The sequence below is a fragment of the Triturus cristatus genome, chromosome 1_2 (genome assembly GCF_964204655.1).
Source record: "Triturus cristatus chromosome 1_2, aTriCri1.1, whole genome shotgun sequence".
Taxonomy (NCBI): domain Eukaryota; kingdom Metazoa; phylum Chordata; class Amphibia; order Caudata; family Salamandridae; genus Triturus; species Triturus cristatus.
Window position 1 is genome coordinate 1,056,335,882 of NC_140580.1, and position 18,727 is coordinate 1,056,354,608.

The 18,727-nt window shown below is 43.6% G+C and overlaps 1 protein-coding gene across 1 annotated transcript in view; it reads right to left on the reverse strand.

The window, feature by feature from the left end:
* FAM163B (family with sequence similarity 163 member B) overlaps positions 1 to 18,189 on the reverse strand; it is a 396,063-nt gene extending 377,874 nt beyond the window's left edge. Inside the window, exon 1 of the mRNA XM_085615938.1 lies at positions 17,929 to 18,189. The gene's annotated coding sequence lies outside the window, so the exon portion shown is untranslated. The remainder of the gene's footprint in view (positions 1 to 17,928) is intronic.
* Between the last annotated feature and the right edge of the window lie 538 nt (positions 18,190 to 18,727).

Genomic DNA, 18,727 nt, shown 5'->3' on the forward strand with positions numbered 1-18,727 from the left:
TCTAAGTAGTCAGGCTGGGTCGGCAATGCAATTAATTATTTATTTTACAAAGAACACGTTATTTTACATCTAGGGGACACTTGAAAAAACATGAGGAAAAATTAGGCATGCTTAGCATGTCAGGAGACAGTGAACTCCCTGGCCATAGCTAAGTCTGAATGGTAAATAAATGTCTGACAAATTATTGACAGGAATCACCTTTGGCTCACACTACAGTGAATGAACCTTGACAGCAGTATATGCCAGTGGAACTATGGAATTGTTTACCAATGGCATGCTCTCATATCACATAGGGATTTGGAAAGAATGTAAATAGGGCTCCTGTGGAATCGAATATTATGCTTTGTGACAACGATATGATCTCAGATACGTTTTTGTCAGCGTTATTCAATTTGATAAGCTTTGACTAGGCATACAACCAATTCTGACACATAAACCTGCTCTCTGCTTTCCTTGTGAATGATATAAAGACACATTAATTTAATATGGGAAGTGTCTTGCATAAAATACCTGAAAAATTGCATTCGTTTGGACATGCACATAAGCTTTTCATTTTATCTTAAACCCCTTCTGGCAACAACCAAACATTGATTTATTTGCAGATTAGAAATCTTGAATCTGGGGATTTTACATAAAATCACCTCAAACAGTGTACTTCCAAGGCTTTTAATAACTATAACGAACTAAGCTCTGAGCTAAAAGTAAGTATGATATAAGCATTGGCGTCCTTCCTGTCTGGTGAAAATATTCCAGTTACCTTTTCTGTCCGACATGCTAACTAGTAGCTTTAGCAAATATACTCATTTTGAGCATGCCAACTTCCATATCCTCAAATTCCTATTGGGCTTGCATGGAAAACTGTGAAATGGGAGGAATAAATGACATGTAGACTATTAACTTGAGACATTCTGGTCATGGGGGAGTTTGTCTGCTTCTACAGATCAACCATATTATTGAAATTCCATAACTGTTAGTCCTACTGAGTCTGGACTACTGCATCATCTATGCTACCTTTTTTAGAATGAATCCAGAATAAAGTAGCTAGAATGTCCCTTAATTTAAAAAAAAAAGCTCTTACATAGCTCCACTGGTTTTAAGTACAGCAAAGCCTCCAGTTTAAGATGCTATGATTGCACAAACTATTGTGTCACTCTACTGGCTTTAAGTAACATGAAATATCTGGATTAAGATGGTTTGTTTCATGCAAATGGCGAGTCCAAGATAAAAAAAACACCTTTCTGAGAGCACACTCTGGCATCATACTACCAACACATGAGGAAGCTACAGTCCAGGAGTCTAAAGAAGCCACTCCCCAACCCCTCTATTCCTGAAAACTGTTGTCCTATCTCACTGCTACCACTCTTCTCTAAGATTGTAGAGGAATGTGAATGGGCAGCTTTCCTGCTTTATGGAGGATAATGACCTCCTCTATAGGACACAATCAGGCTTCCATCCATCCAACTGCACCGAATCCGCCTAGCTGCTAGCCTCCGAGTCAGCTCAGCAGATTGCGGACGATGCCAACACTTCGGCAATCCTACTGTTGGACCCCAGTGCCACTGTCAACACCGTTTTTCACAACTTCTTGATTGAGCGGCTGAGGAGCTGCAGTATAGGCAGTAAAGCACTGCTTTGACCTGCCTCAATTCTGCAGGGACGTACCTTTCAGGTCTCCTAAAACCCATTCCACTCGATGCTGGGTCCCTTGTAGCAGGAAGTGCCTCAAGGATCTTCGCTGATTCCAACCCTATTTAGTATCTATGCTCGTCGTCTCTGGCTGAGGTCATTGAGTGCTATGGGTTTACCATCATCTCATATGCGGATGACACGCAACTTGTCATCACTCTGTCTCAGAATAGTGAACATATGGCCTTTTCACTTAGTCTATGCCGGGCAAACATTGCGGTCTGGATGGACTTGAAGTGTCTAAAGCTGAGTGCAGGGAAGTGAGAGATGTTGGTTTAAGGGAAGCGCCTTAACATGCGGTCCAATGCCTCATGGCATGACAGTCTCCGCCCCTTACCCCCTCCCAAACCTAAGGTAAAACATCTGGGTATCTGGTTCGATGGAAAACTCTGCTTCGACAACCAGACCACTTCTCTCACAGAGATATGCTGAGGGATGTCGAGATCTCTGAAGAAAATTCTCCACCTATTAACAGAGTCTGCCCAAAAACTGCAGTCCGGGCCCTGGTTAAATCCTGGCTGGACTACTGTAATGTCCTTTATTTAGGTGTGACTCAATTCCACCCTAGCAGGCTGCAATGGATCCAGAACGCTGTTGGGTGGGTACTGCTCCATCTACCTATGCGTGCCTCTATCGGTTCCATGCTTAGAAATCTGCACTGGCTCCCGGTGAAGCAAAGAATCATCTTCAAAACTTTCTTCTACTGCTAAAAGGCTCTTTCCTCTCAAGATCCATTCTATCGTCAGGTGATGGTTAAACCTTATGTCCCATCCAGAAATCTGAGATCCGCCGAACAAAATGGGCTCTTATCTCCAAATTTAAAAGAGTTAGAATTCAAGCCACCTTTTTTAGCAACCTAAAATCTGGAACTCTATTCCTGTTGCAATTAGACAGGCTTTATCTGAAACTCTTAGGAGAAAAAAATTGAAAATCTGGCTTTTTGGGTCTAGTTGAGAACTGATCAGCAAGTTGGGTAATATTATCCTCGCTAGTCAGAATACTAGCACTAGGACACGTCGTAAGAAGTAGCTATGTGCTTTATAAGTCTAATTATTATTATTATTATTATTACTATTATTAAGAGTGCCTCCCCCTCAACTAAGGAAAGCCTAGATACATTCAACACAAAGAAGTGTTTTTAATGTCACGTTCCTCCGCTTTTGGAGAGAAATAGACATATCTTTAAGAGGTCATTTCGACTACCTCAAGTTCAATAAGGGCTTAAATACCTTTCTTTAGAGTTTTAGAAGAACCGTTACAGAACAGGCTCACCCATCATATGCCATTGGAAATGCCACCCTTTCTACCACAAACTTTCTGGGGCCTGATGCCTTTGATATTGCTACCAGGAAGACTGCCTGAACTTTTGCATTTACTTTTAGCTGCAGGACCTAACTTAGGACCAGATGTTACCAACATTTTAGGTCATGGTTCTGCTAAATTTTAGGTGCACCCAGGATGCAAAATGTTTCCTGGGATTTAGTAAGTCACAGCAATCAAGATTTGATTGGCTTTGTGTGGGATTTTATCCAAAATGTAAGGCAACACAGTGCCTTGCGGTCCATTGCATTAACCTGCGTCAGGGAGGTGTTATATGGGTGGAGCATGGGTGTTTCCATGCATCGACCCCTTTATGTTGATGCAAACCTAGATCTATTACAGTTTTGAAGCAGGGTTTGTGCCAAAATGGCGTGCCTACCTGTAGCTGGCATTACGAGATGAAATATCTATATCTCCTCTTGTCTAATTCCACTGTGCATACGAAGAGGAACACACCTCTAAGGATAGTTTTTATGCAGAAAAAAACTCCCATGATAATCTTGCTAGCTGCCTTGCGCCAGGGCTAGGCTTCCGCAAGTGCGGCAGCGAGCAGAAGTGTGCCATATCTTAGCAAATATGGTGGATTTCTGCTCTCTCCCTTTCACACAATAAACAGCAAGTCCCCTTGCTACCTTGCATGAAAGTTCAGTAAATCTGGGCCTACAGCTTAGATTGTACCCTTCAACCAGCGGTGCCATCTTTGTTCTGTTATTATGTGTTATTACCTTGATTGAGTTGTTAGGCATCCCTACACTTCCTATAGGCTCTTGAAAAGCATTCTATGCTGTCTGCTAAATTGACCCATATCCATGTTCCAAACATTAATTCTCTTTTTCTGCACTCTCACCTTTTGAGATTGAATCATACTTTATTTATTCTAACAGTTATGGGACCGTGGATGTCATGGCCTAGGCTGGAATGAGTACTGTGCGGCCTGTATTGCAAGTCAAACTTCGAAAGATCATTATGCACAAAGTCTTCCTCGTTGGTCGTAAGAACTGAGCAGAGGAGCTAATGTTTAGTGTTGGAATTGTAAACTCACTTAATGCAATTGAATGGTCTGAAACAAATTACTTTGCTTCCTTCCTTTTCCTTCACTGGAACCCTTGGGAGCACTAACAATGATTACATTCAAAAGGCACTTTACAGAATACACACACTCATATAAGGTTTCATAGATCATCTTGTTGCTCCTCTGTAGATATGTATGTTATTGTCAATTTACAAAGCGTACATCATACACTGAATTTTTTGCGGGGATTTCTTGGTCAAGTGGGGGAGGTTTTTTATTTTTCTGTTTTTGTCGAGAAATCATTCATGTTATGAAACACCATGCAATATATTAATTTAAGTATTCAAGTGAAAACAGCATTATTAAAAAATAAACTATTTTGAGTGTTAAAGAGCTGCCATAATTTTAAATATTTGATGTGTTTTTCTCAGTGGCTTGTGATGTGGTTCTAGTCAGACGCCTGGCTAAGTTGGGCTCTCCCTATTAATTTGCCAAGGCACAGTTGAAATGTCACTGCTGTGTTTTCCGTGTACTTCACAGAGAGAACATGCATAACTGACATCTGGTCACAACCATTAAGAGCATCTTTGGCCTAAGGGAGTTTATGAGGCTGTTAATTGAAAATAAAAAGGCCTCATGGTTGAATCACAAAAACCTTAAAAGCCAGAGAGGAGCTTCATGACTGCCTCTGAGGCGGTCTACCCCATTGCAGTATATCTGAGTGATTGCAGGCAGAACACGTATGTAGATGTCACAGTAGGCGTCATATTAAATTGAAAGTGACAAGTTGCTTTATGAAATAATTCACTTTCATGCCAGAGTTCTCTCCTTCTTTCAATTTATTACCGTCTCGGTCAATCTCTTTCCAGCTCCTCCCACTGCTCTCCATCACTAGTGTTACACTGCCCTACACTTCACCCTTCAATGTAAGGCCTCCCTTAACGCACCGTCAGTGCATGGTGGAAGCCTTGCAGCCTGTTCACCTTTCTTTTGGTCGAAGGGGCTAATTTTAAGACGGGGGATTGTGCAAAATCAGGTCATTTGTTTTGCAGAATTTAACAAAGTTTCATAAAAATGTCATAAAAATTCGTATCATGAAAATATTCTTCTAGAGAGAAAAGTGATTCGTGGTTATCATCACACATGAATTTTTTTCATATGAGTACTCACTTCACATTAAAAAAGGATTTGCAGGTTACCAAAGGGAGACTGGCTGCAGCAGAAAATGTCTCTCGACAAGATCATTTCTGCAGGAGAGAGCAATACAAGTGCAACATTGCATAATGAGAAACATGAAATGCGAATTTCGCATCATGCACAATTTGAAAACTATGCTAATTTTGCTATTGTAATTAAAATCTCACCCAGGCCTAATTGAAAGGGCTGAGTAAAATTATGCGGCAGTGTGACTGAAAAGACAGATGCTGCAGGGTTTGGTTTGATTTTTTCCAGATATGGTATGACCTCATCTTACGAGCTTCTGGGGGTTGGATGGGACATTTCATGATAATGCCACCTTTAATCGCCTTTCCTCGATGCAAAACTCCGAAAACGTGCGCTTTCCATGTCCACCCTTCACTTCATGCGCCAGCAGTGCCTAAAGTCAATTCATTTAACGCGGTATTGCTCCAAGTTGGGGCTTTATTTTTAACAGCAAAGCTTAGAAAGAGAAAAAGGAAAAAGCGGCTCACTTTTTCTGAGCTGTTTTTGTCTGAAAATGAAGCTTTAACTTGCACAAATATCGAGCTAAAACAAACATTTCCAATGCAATAGGTCTCGCATTTACGAGAGTTTGGGCTATTGGCAGTGTAAATGACAATACCTTTTATTTGTATGTTGTTTTAAAAACTGGTAAATAAAAGGCATTGTCATTTACAATGCCAATAGCTGAAACTCTTGCAAATCCAAGACCTATTGCATTACAAATGCCAACGCCCGTACTATAAACATTTTTTTAAGTGTTAGCAAAGAGTGTGTCCTGCCTGCAATAGAACATAGCTATTTGAGAAAATACTGCTCAGAGGCTGTGATTAAAGCCTACCGAGTAACAACACACGTAACAGGGGGTGACGACATGGAAGGTTACAAATTGAGATAGTACAGAAGGAGGGACTACTAAGCCTATTGAGCAATGAACAGCCACAGTTTACATTGGACAATGACACAAGTCAATGAAAAATATGGACGGAGAGTGGGCGGAGCTTCAAGTCCCTACCTGAATATAGCATGCCTCGCAGAGCAGCTCATGTGCTGCCCAGGCTCGACCTAAAAAGTGACTTGCGTGAAACAGCGAAACCCATCGTTATACGGCACCAGGTACACCTGGCAAAATAATCACAGCAGAAGCGCTGGGTCTGTGAGGCACTTTCACTCACAATATAGTCTTGAGTCAAGGGTAAACTCCTTGTTTAGTCCTGAGGTGCATTAGTTGTGGACTCAGAATGAGGCTTTCACTCTGTATAGGGAGCAGCAGCACCCAGACAGGCCACTGATTCTACATGATCACAATCAGGACAGGCAGCAATAGGCAAAAACCTCTAAAACCTAGGAAAAATACCTCTTCAGGAGGCAAAGATGCCAATAAAAATTGACATTTTTCAAAAGGAGGGGATCAAAAGATTACATCAAGAACCTCACTCGGCTTGGAGTAACATTCTTAATCATAATCTGAGAAACCAACTGCATCACCTACAAATCAGCAAAGACTGTCACAGCTGCATGCTTTGCTGGAAAAAGAACAACTACAAGAAGCCAAATTAACACAAATTCAATGCGCCAAGTTATTGCTTCAATATACTAATATGTTACAGTCCAAGCTGTGGAGAGATACAGCAATGGAGATCTCTGTCCTCAGCAACAATGTGCTGTGTAGTAACCGGCTCAATGGCAGGTGCCTGCCATTGAGCCGGTTACTACACAGCACATTGTTGCTGAGGACAGAGATCTCCATTGCTGTATCTATCCACAGCTTGGACTGTAACATATTAGTATATTGAAGCAATAACTTGGCGCATTGAAATGTGGCCCATCTGCACCACAGTCTAACTACCCAACAGCCGATCCAGGCAAGGAGCAGCACGCTTCAGCGCCCACTAAGTTTTATAGAAACCTTAACTGCAAGCGACCAAACCAAAAGCAACAACGCTGTTCTTCATTGTCAGTTTCCACTCTGACCTGCCATATGTGATACCCCTATGTCCTCAATTGGGGCGTTAAAAACCAGGCAAATGTTATAAATTTAGTCCTGAAGATGATCCCGTTAATCAATGAGCTTGGGATCGAAACGTCGACTTTTTAAAAATAGTGCCACAAATATCCATTGTGCTTACTCGTTGTGGTCTCTATTTTGTCAAACTTGCTACAACTTCATTTATGCCTGCAAGTTGCAACGGCTCTCAGTTTTTGCCTGTAACTGTTGTTTGTCTTAAACTGTCTGCATTGTTATTCCCTTTTTTCCCCCCGCACGTTCCCCATGCTGTAGGGTGCAGGATTGTGCCCCACGATAAATGTAGTGTTTTCATTATCCTTGACCATATCCTTTAGTATCTGAAAAATAAAAATCCCCTGTCCGGCTGGACATCGGATGTGTATAGTAACCCATTGTGGTCTATATTTAATTTTATGTAAAATTTAGTGTCTGCTCAGGACCATTGTTTTCTACATATATAATTGATACCCGTGGTCCTTAGCCATTTTTCGGGTTCCCTTGTTTGTATAAAATACCTAATAGCAACACTGGCAGGCCAGGTAGTATGCACATCTATGCAAGGGCAAAAATGTTAAAGGAGAGGGTAAAAAATAGATGTATGCCTGATTTTAGCGCCCACAGGTAATTTCGCTGGCCTCTACTTGAAAAACCGCTGAATAGATGTGTACGAAGTGCAGCATGAAACGAGAACTTGACCCAGAAAGCATGCTGTTCTTTGACTTGTTGTAGAGGTGTTCAGTAGTTTTGTACACCTGCTTCAAAGGGTTAACAATTAGAGATATTCTGACAATCGAAAAAGTGTTTTGTTTATTTGTCTACTCTTGTCTAACTTTATTTGATGAATTTGCTCAAAATCCTCCGATGTTGAGCATTTTTAGCTTATCTGTAGTATTTTAAAATGTGTTTAGATCCATTAAGGGGTGGTCCCAGTTAAAGTGAAAGGGGTCAAAAAGTGACTTTTTTGCTCATAACTGTGGTACACTATGCCTAATCCACATGGAATGTGGCCGTGCTTTAACATTTTTAGTGTCCCGTCCTATGTTACATTTCATACACATCCTCAGCGTGGCAAAATCAAAGCGAGTGCAAAACTGCCTTTATGTGCTCCCAACTTTGGACCTGTTTCAATAAGCTGCCTCAAATGTGTCAGGCTGCCAGCAAGTTAGGTCCACACAGCATGTTTCATGCAGAAGCGCTTAAGGCGTCTGGGGAGATGAAGCTATAGGCTGTTGTAAAAACCATTGATTTGCTAATAATTGAAGCACGTTTTCAAGGCTCTGCACAAAAATATCAGATCCTGCACATGATTAGCTTACTCTTGATTTTTTTGGTTTTATGCAACTCTGTCAAGGGGATGCACTCTATAGTGGTGGCCATAAATGTAATAAATTGCTAATAACTTCGGTTTTGTTTAATGAATCCCGATGAAATATCACAGGCTCCTATCAAGTTCATCCCAGCGCTGGGATCTCAGATTCGAAAGAGGTCTGATATGGTGAAGCCAAAGTTAAGGAAAAGCCTATAAATATTTGATTTCCTAACAGATTTGGCCAAATTCACAGGTCTGCACATCTGGACAACTCACATCATGATATGAATAGCTACTGGCAAAGATAACATGTAGGTGGGGGAAAAAATATGGAAGCAAAAAAATATGTATATCTTCTAATGGTGTTGACTACGTTTGCGAAAGCTGCACAAAATTCAACTGTAATTTATGTGTTTATCGTCTATTGATATGTTGATTGTAGCCGAGAGCAGGTGCCCCAGGTTTCTTGCACATCTGAAAAGGGCTGGCAAAGTTAGAGGTGGAGATGGGTCAAAAAAGATTTGATTTGCTAATCACTTTGGAGCCATGAGATAGATTTCCATAATTGTTTTGGTACCAGAATCTGGCTAAATTGGTAAATAGATTGAGCAGTTGGCAGAAAACTAGAGCTGAATGGGATCAAAGTCTACATGCAGAGGAGGTGAACGGCAAGGTGGGACTGCCAGCCCCTTCAGTTAATGCCCATTCCACATGGCTGAAGGCCATGCCCACTGGGGGTAGGCTGCAGCATCATCCATCAATCAGAGTCATGCCTATTACATATATCAACCACATGCATCCACACAACCAACGGTACAACATTGGAAGCAGCTCATACGAATGTTTCTTTAAAAGAACTATGAAATTCTCTGCTAAAACACAGAGTTAGAAGTAAATTAATGACCATGGGACAAAAAAAGCCTTTCCATCTGAAATAACCTGAGGCATTCTCCTTCCAGATGCAGCGGAGCGGGTAGGTGAGCCACAAAGCTCCGAGCAGGAGCAGATACACTACACTGTGTGTCCAAATTACTCCGCTGTGATCTGAGGAGGCAGCACATGAAACCAAAGAGGTTTGCTGCCCATCTCCGGGGCATTAACCCTCGGATAGAGAGAGTGGTAGGTAGCATTGCACCACACCACCCACTGTAGATATATTTTTAGTCACCTGGTCCTGAGGAATCGCCAATTGATCACTTCGTGACATTCTGAGGAGAGAAACATGTTGACCATCTGGGGGTAGAGCAAATTTTTGTCACATTAAAACAAAATAGTCGCCCCCCTCTCTTCCCTTTTTAGTCAGGTTGGGACCTTCCCAGAATAAAAATAATCACAAACGATCCCCTTACCTGTTTTAATCCACACACCACATCTACACGCCTCTAGGCCCCTCACACCCATGGCACCTATACGGCAAGCAACTAAAGATCTCTGAAAAAGAGCCCCTTTATGGGTGCCCGTCGAGCATTGCAGCGCCGGCTCGACGAGGAGCAGACCCATATGATGAAGCATGACACCTAGCTTGCTGGGTGTGTGAGGGTCCTAGTTCTGACAGGAGGTATCCCCCACCTCCTCACTACCTTGAGTACACACCAGGTGGCCAACTTTCATTGTCTTTTATTCGCTGCAAAAAGCACAAGTAAATGATGTTATGGGTCCTTTACAAAATCTAAAACCCCTGAAATGTGCCAGTTGTGATGTAATAGGTGAACCATAATTCACAACCCGCAATGCACTGCTCATGACCTCATACATGACATCACTGATTATATTTGAAATGACATCATTGATGTCAACATTTAAAACATCATAGCTGAAATAGCCAAAAGTGAGGCCAGTGACGACATTTCCATCACTTTTTTCTTTAATCCATTGTTCTTTGTCACACTTATCTTTCAATAACGCAAGCCTTTTGGCCCCTACATGCACAGATAATAAAGCAGCCAGTCTGGTTGTTGAGGAGACGCTATGAGAAGTTCTGTTCCAAATCCTCCGTGGGAACACCGGGGTCTGTCGTCTGAAACGGAAGCCTTGGTTAGATGGGGGGGGGGGGGGGGAATGGAAATGTTGCGCTCCCGTGAAAGAGCTGGCAGGTGATTGGGGTCCCTCCTAGAGGTTAAAGAGACTCTGAAAGCAGTGTCCCTCTCTTTAACACCACAACACCAGTGTGCCTCGCCCTCGAGTAACATCTGCCAGGTCTTCTTGGTGCCCAGAACAACATCCCAGTGAAAGCACTGGCCTTCACTGGCACCAAAGGACGTCATTTGTGTGTAGTTGACGTGGCATGCCCTAGGGCTATGGAGGGGGGGGGGTCTCTCAGTGGTGAGCTTGAGTCACCTTTGAACTTCCTGCGGTCCACGCGCGCTGCAGTACAGGTCCGCCTCAAACGAAGCAAAACAACCGTTGTCTAAATGTCTCTTCTGGTTCCTGGGGACCGGAGGCGCCCCCACTTAATCATATAAGAACATTTATTGTGTTCATACCAGGAATATGGGAACTGATTTTACCAGTGACTAAAAGCGCCAGCACTCTGAAACTTTTTTTTGCCATCACGACGCGAACGAGCAGTTCATGTCAGTGACAATTAGATGGGGAATCAATGAATATATACAGATGTGTATGGTAATGCGCTCCCCGTGGCATCTTGTTAATGTCCTCAGTTTACAGCTAATAGCTGAAGCACATGCTGAAAAATACATTCGGTCATGGTCTCCTACTGGGGTGTGTGTGTAGTGTGTGTGCGTTTGTTTGTGCGCGTGCGATGTGGAAGAAGAAAGAGGTAGGGGGTGTGTGCATCAGTGAGTGTGTGTGTGTGTTTGTGAGAGAAAGAGAGTGAGAATGGGAGAGAGGGACAGAGGGACAGAGGTAGAGTGTGTGTGTGTGTAGACATGCAGAACGCACGTGAAAGACAGTGTGTGATTATATGTGTGAGAGAGCGTGGGTCAGGGTGAGACAGAATTTCGTTTGGGTGTTGGAGAGAGAGAACCGAGAAAGAACTAGAGGCAAACAGAAACAGGTATGAGGGGCAGAGACTGTGTGGCAATGTACGTGTGTGTGTGTGTGTTTGTGGTTGTGTGTGTGTGCGCACAAAAAAAGAGTGAGATTGTTTGTGAGACAGGGAGACAGAAAGAGACAGAAAGAGTGTGTGTGTGTGCGTGCGTGTCTGTGTGTGTGTTTGTGAGCATGGAGAGAGAAAGAGAGAGAAAGAGAGAGAGAGAGAGAAGGGGTAGAGGGTATGCAGCATGTAGGAAGGGAGAGACAAAAAGACAAAACTGTAAGAAAAGAGAGAGGCAGGAAATGCATGTATGTCTGTTAGCTTGATAGTGACTCTCCTAAACCCACCCTGTGCGGCAAGAAGTATCAGCCATTGAACACCCAAAGGCCTAGCTCGAATGCAGAAAAGACAATTAACATTATTTATTGTGCGAATAGCAGTTGTACCTTTGGCCTATGAGGTTCAAATTAAAAGTGTTAACCAAGATCACACAGCGTGGTGGTTGAGAATCCAGTGCCTCCTGAAACCCAAGCCAGGAGGAAGACGGCGTGTGAGGGCAGCTCCATTAATTACCTTTCGGAATTTTCCGCTTGGATTCAAGATTCTGGGTCCTACTTACAGATTAATTGTCACTTCGCATGCCCACATATACCCATGCCAGAGATCGGCCTTATAATAAGAGAACAAGCCTTGAGAAAGTCGCATGTCAATTGAACGTGAGGCGACGAAACACGTGTTGGTTTTGGGCTCACAAAGAGTCACAAGATTGAATAACCGGAATCAACATAAGAATTAAAGAGCCAAGATTCCAAGACATACGCTTTGTGCTGTTGATTTATAATTTGTCTCAACTGTTCATTTACGATTTGAACTGTTAATCAACACTAAGAATTAACGTGTGCTAAGGAATTGTGTTGGTAACTGTTGCGGCCGCGGCTGCTGATCAGGAGAGGTGGGTGGTTCTCTCCTCCTTATAGCACTGTACTAATTGGTGAAATTCATAATAAAAAGAGTGAATATTTCTAGCAGCGCCTTCCCTATGACCCATACCACTTATCTCCCTCTGTAACCCAAGCTAAACGTGTCCAAAATATTGTATACATATCAATCTTCATTGTAGCGTTTATAAGTTCCTCTTTCCTGTACAGATGTGATCTTTAATACATGAAAATGAAGGGCTCTGCTAATAATCTAACAATGTCGGGCAAATTGGGACTGGAACCTTGGTTTTCTGGATCCGAAGTTGGCACTTTTTCCAAGATCAGCAAATATGGCAGATAGAACTTGCCTCGTGTGCTCAGGACGCCATATTTAAAAAAATTGTTGTGAACTAAGATCACGGTGGGTCGTCAGTTCGTGCCTGAAATATTACCAAGGTCTCTGTGATTCCAAAATTAGAGTTTACACAATATCTCAGTTGACTTCAAATCTGCGCTATTGACTTAAGTCTAGAAGATCAAAATCAATCGTTAGAGTCTCCAATGTATACCCAAGGTCCTCGATTCCAGAGCTACAAATGTAAACAAAGATTACACAATGTGCTAAGAAGGATCCTGAGATTTGATTCCAAAACAGAGGATACCAAGATCACACTATGTGAAAGTTGGGGTTTGTTACTTTTACCCAGAACGGACCCTCTGATTCGAAAAGAAAGAGCGTGATCAATGTCACGCCGCCTTTCATTTGGAGCTGCAACTTATTTTGCCCAAGGACAGGCCCTCTTGCTCCAAATCACCAATTTTGTAGCCAAGAGCACACACTGTGACCGCTGGGGGTTGCCCCTTGACTGTCCGACTCCCCGATCACAACCTACAGGTGTTGCTCACACGACCTCTGTACTTGCACTCTGCCACTTGGTTGGGGACGAAGAAGCCGCTCTACTTCGTAGGTAGCACGACTGCAGCCCGTTTCCGGTCGGCTGGGCGCTCTCCCCGGCGCGGGAGCCATCCGTCAAGGCGCCCGGATAGATTATCTGTCACAGACCGCGGGATGAAATGCTTCTCTCCAGATGGCTCTGCGGTCACCAAATCTGAGCATAAATCAGCCTGCAGAGGGGGCTGGAAATGCACAGGAGGAGGGAGGGGGCGGGGCGCGGCCGCCGGGTCGGAGAGAGGGGCAGGCTACAGATATATCGCCCTCGTCAATGCCCCTGCAACAATCTGAAGGCACTATGCGGTTAATAAGGGAAGCAGTTGTGGTAAGAAAGGAAGCCTGCTTATGACATGCACTCGATTCAATGGATATTAAAGACGGACGTACAATACACTGGGAGCGATTGCACAGCTTTACACTAGTGCCAGGATTTTATTGCACTAATGTTTGCACCGACTGACCAATGGAAAATGACATTTACACTAACTGTCCAGTCAAGAAAACAATTTTTGAGTCGGTCGGTTGATACAGATGAGATGGTAGTGCAATGGTCAGACGGAGTAAAAGTCATTTTGTGTCAGTCGATTGGTGCACAAGTCATATTTGCAACCAGTGGTGGCCGAGGAGCTGACAGTGAAGTTAAGAGACATGGGGGCAGATTTACAAGCCCCTTGCTCCATTTTTGCGTCACTTTTCCCATGTTAAATGTGACGTAAAAGTGGCTCAAGGGGCTTGTAAATCTGCCCCCATGGCTTCTAGCTGCATCTTGCCCCGCCCAATCGTGTTTGGTGAGTCTGGAGAAGTAACTTTACTGCTCTAGGGTTGGATTCCCGTGGCGCCAAAGATGGCCTGAAGCAGACCCCCGGCGTAGAGAGAGGCTGCACTCAGGACAAAGCAACGCCAACACTTGCAATGTCCTGAGTAGATGCTCTAATGAGTCAATGGAAGACGCGCGATTCTGTTATTAACCACCTGAACCGCACTTTAATTAGTGAAACCAAGCAGCGTTTTAGGAAATCTACTGGTGGAGCAAGTCAGTCTGCAGGAAATTGTTGAAAAGGGGTAACAGCACTAAAATCCTCCAACTGCAACAGTCCTTGCTTACCTATTGTGGGAAGCTTCATTAATATAAACTCTTTTTTGCGCCACAATATTTATTTTTCTAGTTGCAACAATTTAGAAATCTGTGTCATCATGTCCGGGACAGTCTGTTAAAGTCGTTACTTAGCACCAGCAGCACGTGCAAAACAGCTCATTTCACACTCGTAGGGTGGTGCCATGTTCTGGTTGAAGTATTCACATTTGTACTACTTTTAACAGCAGCACAACACTAGTGCATCTGGCCAGCACAAATCGTGCCTGTAGAAGAACACTTTGTGCACTGTTGCCGCTTTGCTGCTCCTTGTGAGAATACTCTGTGTTCTCTCAGTCAGGGCAGGCCAACTTTACACTTTGCACTAACCTAGCAGCGTAACAACACTAGTGCCAACAAACCACTGCCAAATTATTTTTAACTAATCTGTATAACTGAATTTTTTGCACTGATCGATTGTTGCAAATGTTTGTGCAAAAGTAACCTGCAAGGGAGCAGCATTATGTAAAATGGTCCTCTCTGAAAAGTTGTTTATTGTAAACTTAACAACAAATGATTATTCCCTCAAACAATTTAGTTTTAATACCATTCCCTCATAGAAAAAATGTGTGTGATGTTGTTGTGTAGTGGCACCGAGACCATTTGCACGAATACTGGTTCAAAAATCCGGATTACCAATTACCACGGCAAGATTCTTACTTAGTTCCTCTGGAATGGTGCGGTGAGTCTGTGTTGGTATCATGACTTACGCGGAGCCCAAGCGCTTTTACCAGTGCACAAGGCACACTCACCTTGCCAAACCAACTAAAGTATCCAGTTTTTACAGACTAAAATTTCTGTTGACTGTTTCCAGTTATTTTGTAGATAATGTATAGGCAGTCACTAGATTGATTGGTTATTCCCGGATCTCATAGTTTGGTCAAGTCAAGAAGATGGATTTAGAACTCCAGTTGAACAGTTAAGAATAGAATCATTAGTTCCACAGAGGTTGCCGACCTGAAAGATGAATTAAATGAGTGAGAATTGCACCAATGTTGCACTTGTGCAAGTGTGCAGTGAAAAAGAGTGGAGCAAATGGTGCAAAGACATCTCTTTATTGGTAACTGAAGCGGTCAAAAGTGGTTTCAAAGATGACATGCATTCATGGTTTAAGTTTGGGGTGGAAGTTTTCACAACTGTAGTGCACCTAACATCTGGACAGTTTGGACAGGAGGAAAGATACATGCTCTATTTGAATCAGTGGTGCCAAGGCTCTGTCACTTTACCAAAAGCTATTATGCCCCAGCTAAGCAACAGACAAAGCCACACTTTTTTGTTGTTGCACTAACCCTTGACCCAGGACATGTGGAAAGCACGCTAAAGATGCACAGGTTGCTCCACTGCTCTTCACACAGACATTTCTTTGTTTTTATTACAAGTTACATTCACTACCAAAGTCAGATTCAAGGAGTGCTTCACTCTGAGAGACCTCCATCAATACAATGCATTAGGAGCAAATATAGCATATTTTTATATAGCATAAACCAAACAAACAGCCCTACCAATCTCCCCAACTTCCCTCTGCTTCACTGTAAACATTCTTATATGTACGATGCGCTCTCGCCCTTCTGGTCAGAGCTTGGTTGCTTCCCTGGTAGGCTTGAACTCTACACACAATACATTGAAAGAAACACAATAGAGTTAATGGAAACACGTGGTTTGGTGTGATTTTAAGCCATCCAGTCATAATGGCAGATAAGTCTTCCTATATTTCAGAATTTGGTGGTCATCAAGAAGACAAGCGTTGTTGTTTCAAAATTCAGAATAAAATGCCACAAACATACTTTCCTTGAACCTGTTCTTTCCAGCTGTTGTGTTATGTTTCTCTAGACAAATAATGTCCCCTATACCCTAGGGTCATTCAGTCATACATCCACGATAGAGACTCTAGCAGCTCCCAATTTCACTGAGTAAAAGCCTGTTTTAAGACTGCGCAACTTTAGGCAACTTGGCCAGGGTGTGGGAGGTTAGTGGGGGGGGGGGGGGGGGAGAGGGGCACAGAGAGACGTAACAATGCTCCAGGGTCACGCAACTTTGAAACAGTAGCGAAGACAAGACCAGAACTGTAATCTACTAGTTTCAGGAACCTAAGCAGTTACTCCCATCCCTACCCGTGTGCACCCTGAATATCACATCCAGAATCCGAGGCCTGCAAATATTGAGAACAAAACATTGAATACCATATACAGAAAGGTGAGTAAGTATAGATTGTCTATACCAAACTCCACAAATGTATACCGTGGTGGATGTGTGAATGTATGAGCGTGTGTGCCAGTAGGAAGCTATAATTTGGACCTAGTTTCAATGGGAAAAGCATTTTTTGACTTGCCAATATATTTATTCAAGGTACGTAGATGTGGACTTATGAATAGTGAACCTATACTTCCCTATATGCCCTTATCTTTCGATGTTTTGCCCTTCAATATCCCGTCCACAATATTTTTGTATGTCGATATTATTGGGTTTCATATTCGGTAGCACAACCCACCTACCTAATCAGACATTTCACCATCACAATCACCTACTGTTCCAAGCAAAAAACTTAATTACAGTGAAATAAACTGCTTTGGTTGATATGGCCGTGCCAAGGTAACGTTTAATCGTGCAAGGAATTCTTCCAGCGCAAATGTAAAAATATAAATGGTGAAGTAAACATTAGATGGCCAGGTCTACTCTAGAGCACGGGGTCAGCATTTAGAAACTAGCAAGTGTTAAGAAGTGAGTGAAATGAGGTGCAGGGACGTGCCACCATTTTTAGCAATTAAGAAAATTACAGAACTAACATTCAACTTCTAAAATCCACAGGTGAAAAAAGATACAAATCTAAGCTAAAAAGAAACTGTCTCACTCAGCATTATATTGTTCCCCCCAAACAGTAGCCGTGCGCAGGTGACTGCCAGGCACAGTGACATCTGATGTGCAACCTTGCACTAACCACGTCAACCAGTCTACTAGCGCTGCGACAACCTAGCACACAACTGGCATTGGTGGGTGCGTTGCGATAGGCACAGCTGCTACCCGCACTCTTTCACCACTAAAATAACAACATTTGGTTCACAAGCCTGTTTCACCACTGTTATACTTCATATGCAGCAGATGTGTTTTCACCGCGGAGACAGTCGATTTAGTTGTGCAAGAGCCCTTCAGTCACACAACCAACACTCACGAATAGTTGTGGAAAGGGCTATTGCACTATTAACATACTGAAGTAAAGTGTAGTGTGAGCGGCAGGCCGCCCACCTTCCCCAAATAGCAGTAGTGCAATAAACTGCTCACCACTCTTACAGTGAACATAGTAGTGCAAGACATTATGTTGACTACACTTGTTGGCACCCAGATCCCCAAGCCAACACAGGGGCCTGCGCACAGTAGGTATAATAGTGCAGTAGCTCACCTTCAGACATGGGAATCTCGCCTCTCTCTGCTCGTATCCTCGGAGGTGGGTCAGTGGAAGAAGCCGCCTCTAGTGGCGTCTTCCCCTGCCACGTCGGGTGGGCATGGTCCGGTGGAACAGTGACGGCAGGCTCCGGGGCTGTGAAGAGCCCGGGGCTGCTCCAGGGGCAGCAGGGCGCGCTTCTCCAGCTGTCAGCGGCACTCGAGCGGCTCCCCCCTCGCGCTGCTGTCCGCGGTGCTGAAGAGTTTCCCGCGCGCTGCCTCTCACTACTGCTGCCGCTGCTGTAAGCGCTGCTCCGGCTCTCTGAGAGGGTGCGCGCCTCTCAGCGGGTGCACGTGCGTTCAACCTACCGGCGTGGGCGCGCGTGAGGAACGAGGATGCTCCTGCGCGAGGAACCCCTGCCTGCCTATGGCACAGGCGGGAGTGATCACGTGGCCATTGAGAACTACACATCTTGATGGAGATGAGCCAGCACCACACGTGCTACCCCGAGCAGACAACACCACAGCATCTGCTTCCCGCACTCCAATCAGCTGTCCTTGCCGATCTCATGCACTTTATTGAACTCGCCCGTTGCTCATCGCGAACATTTCAACGAACCTTGTTGCTCTCGTGTACCACCAGGTATTTCACACAATTAGGGTTAATGGCGTTTTAAGAATGTCGGTGTTTGTTTAAACTCGTGCGCACTGTTGGTCTTGTACATTAAAGGACAGTTTGTTGGTTTCATCCATTCCAATGTACTTCGCACCCAGTTCTAAAGCCATGAATTACAACGGCCAATCACTCTGCTTATTTC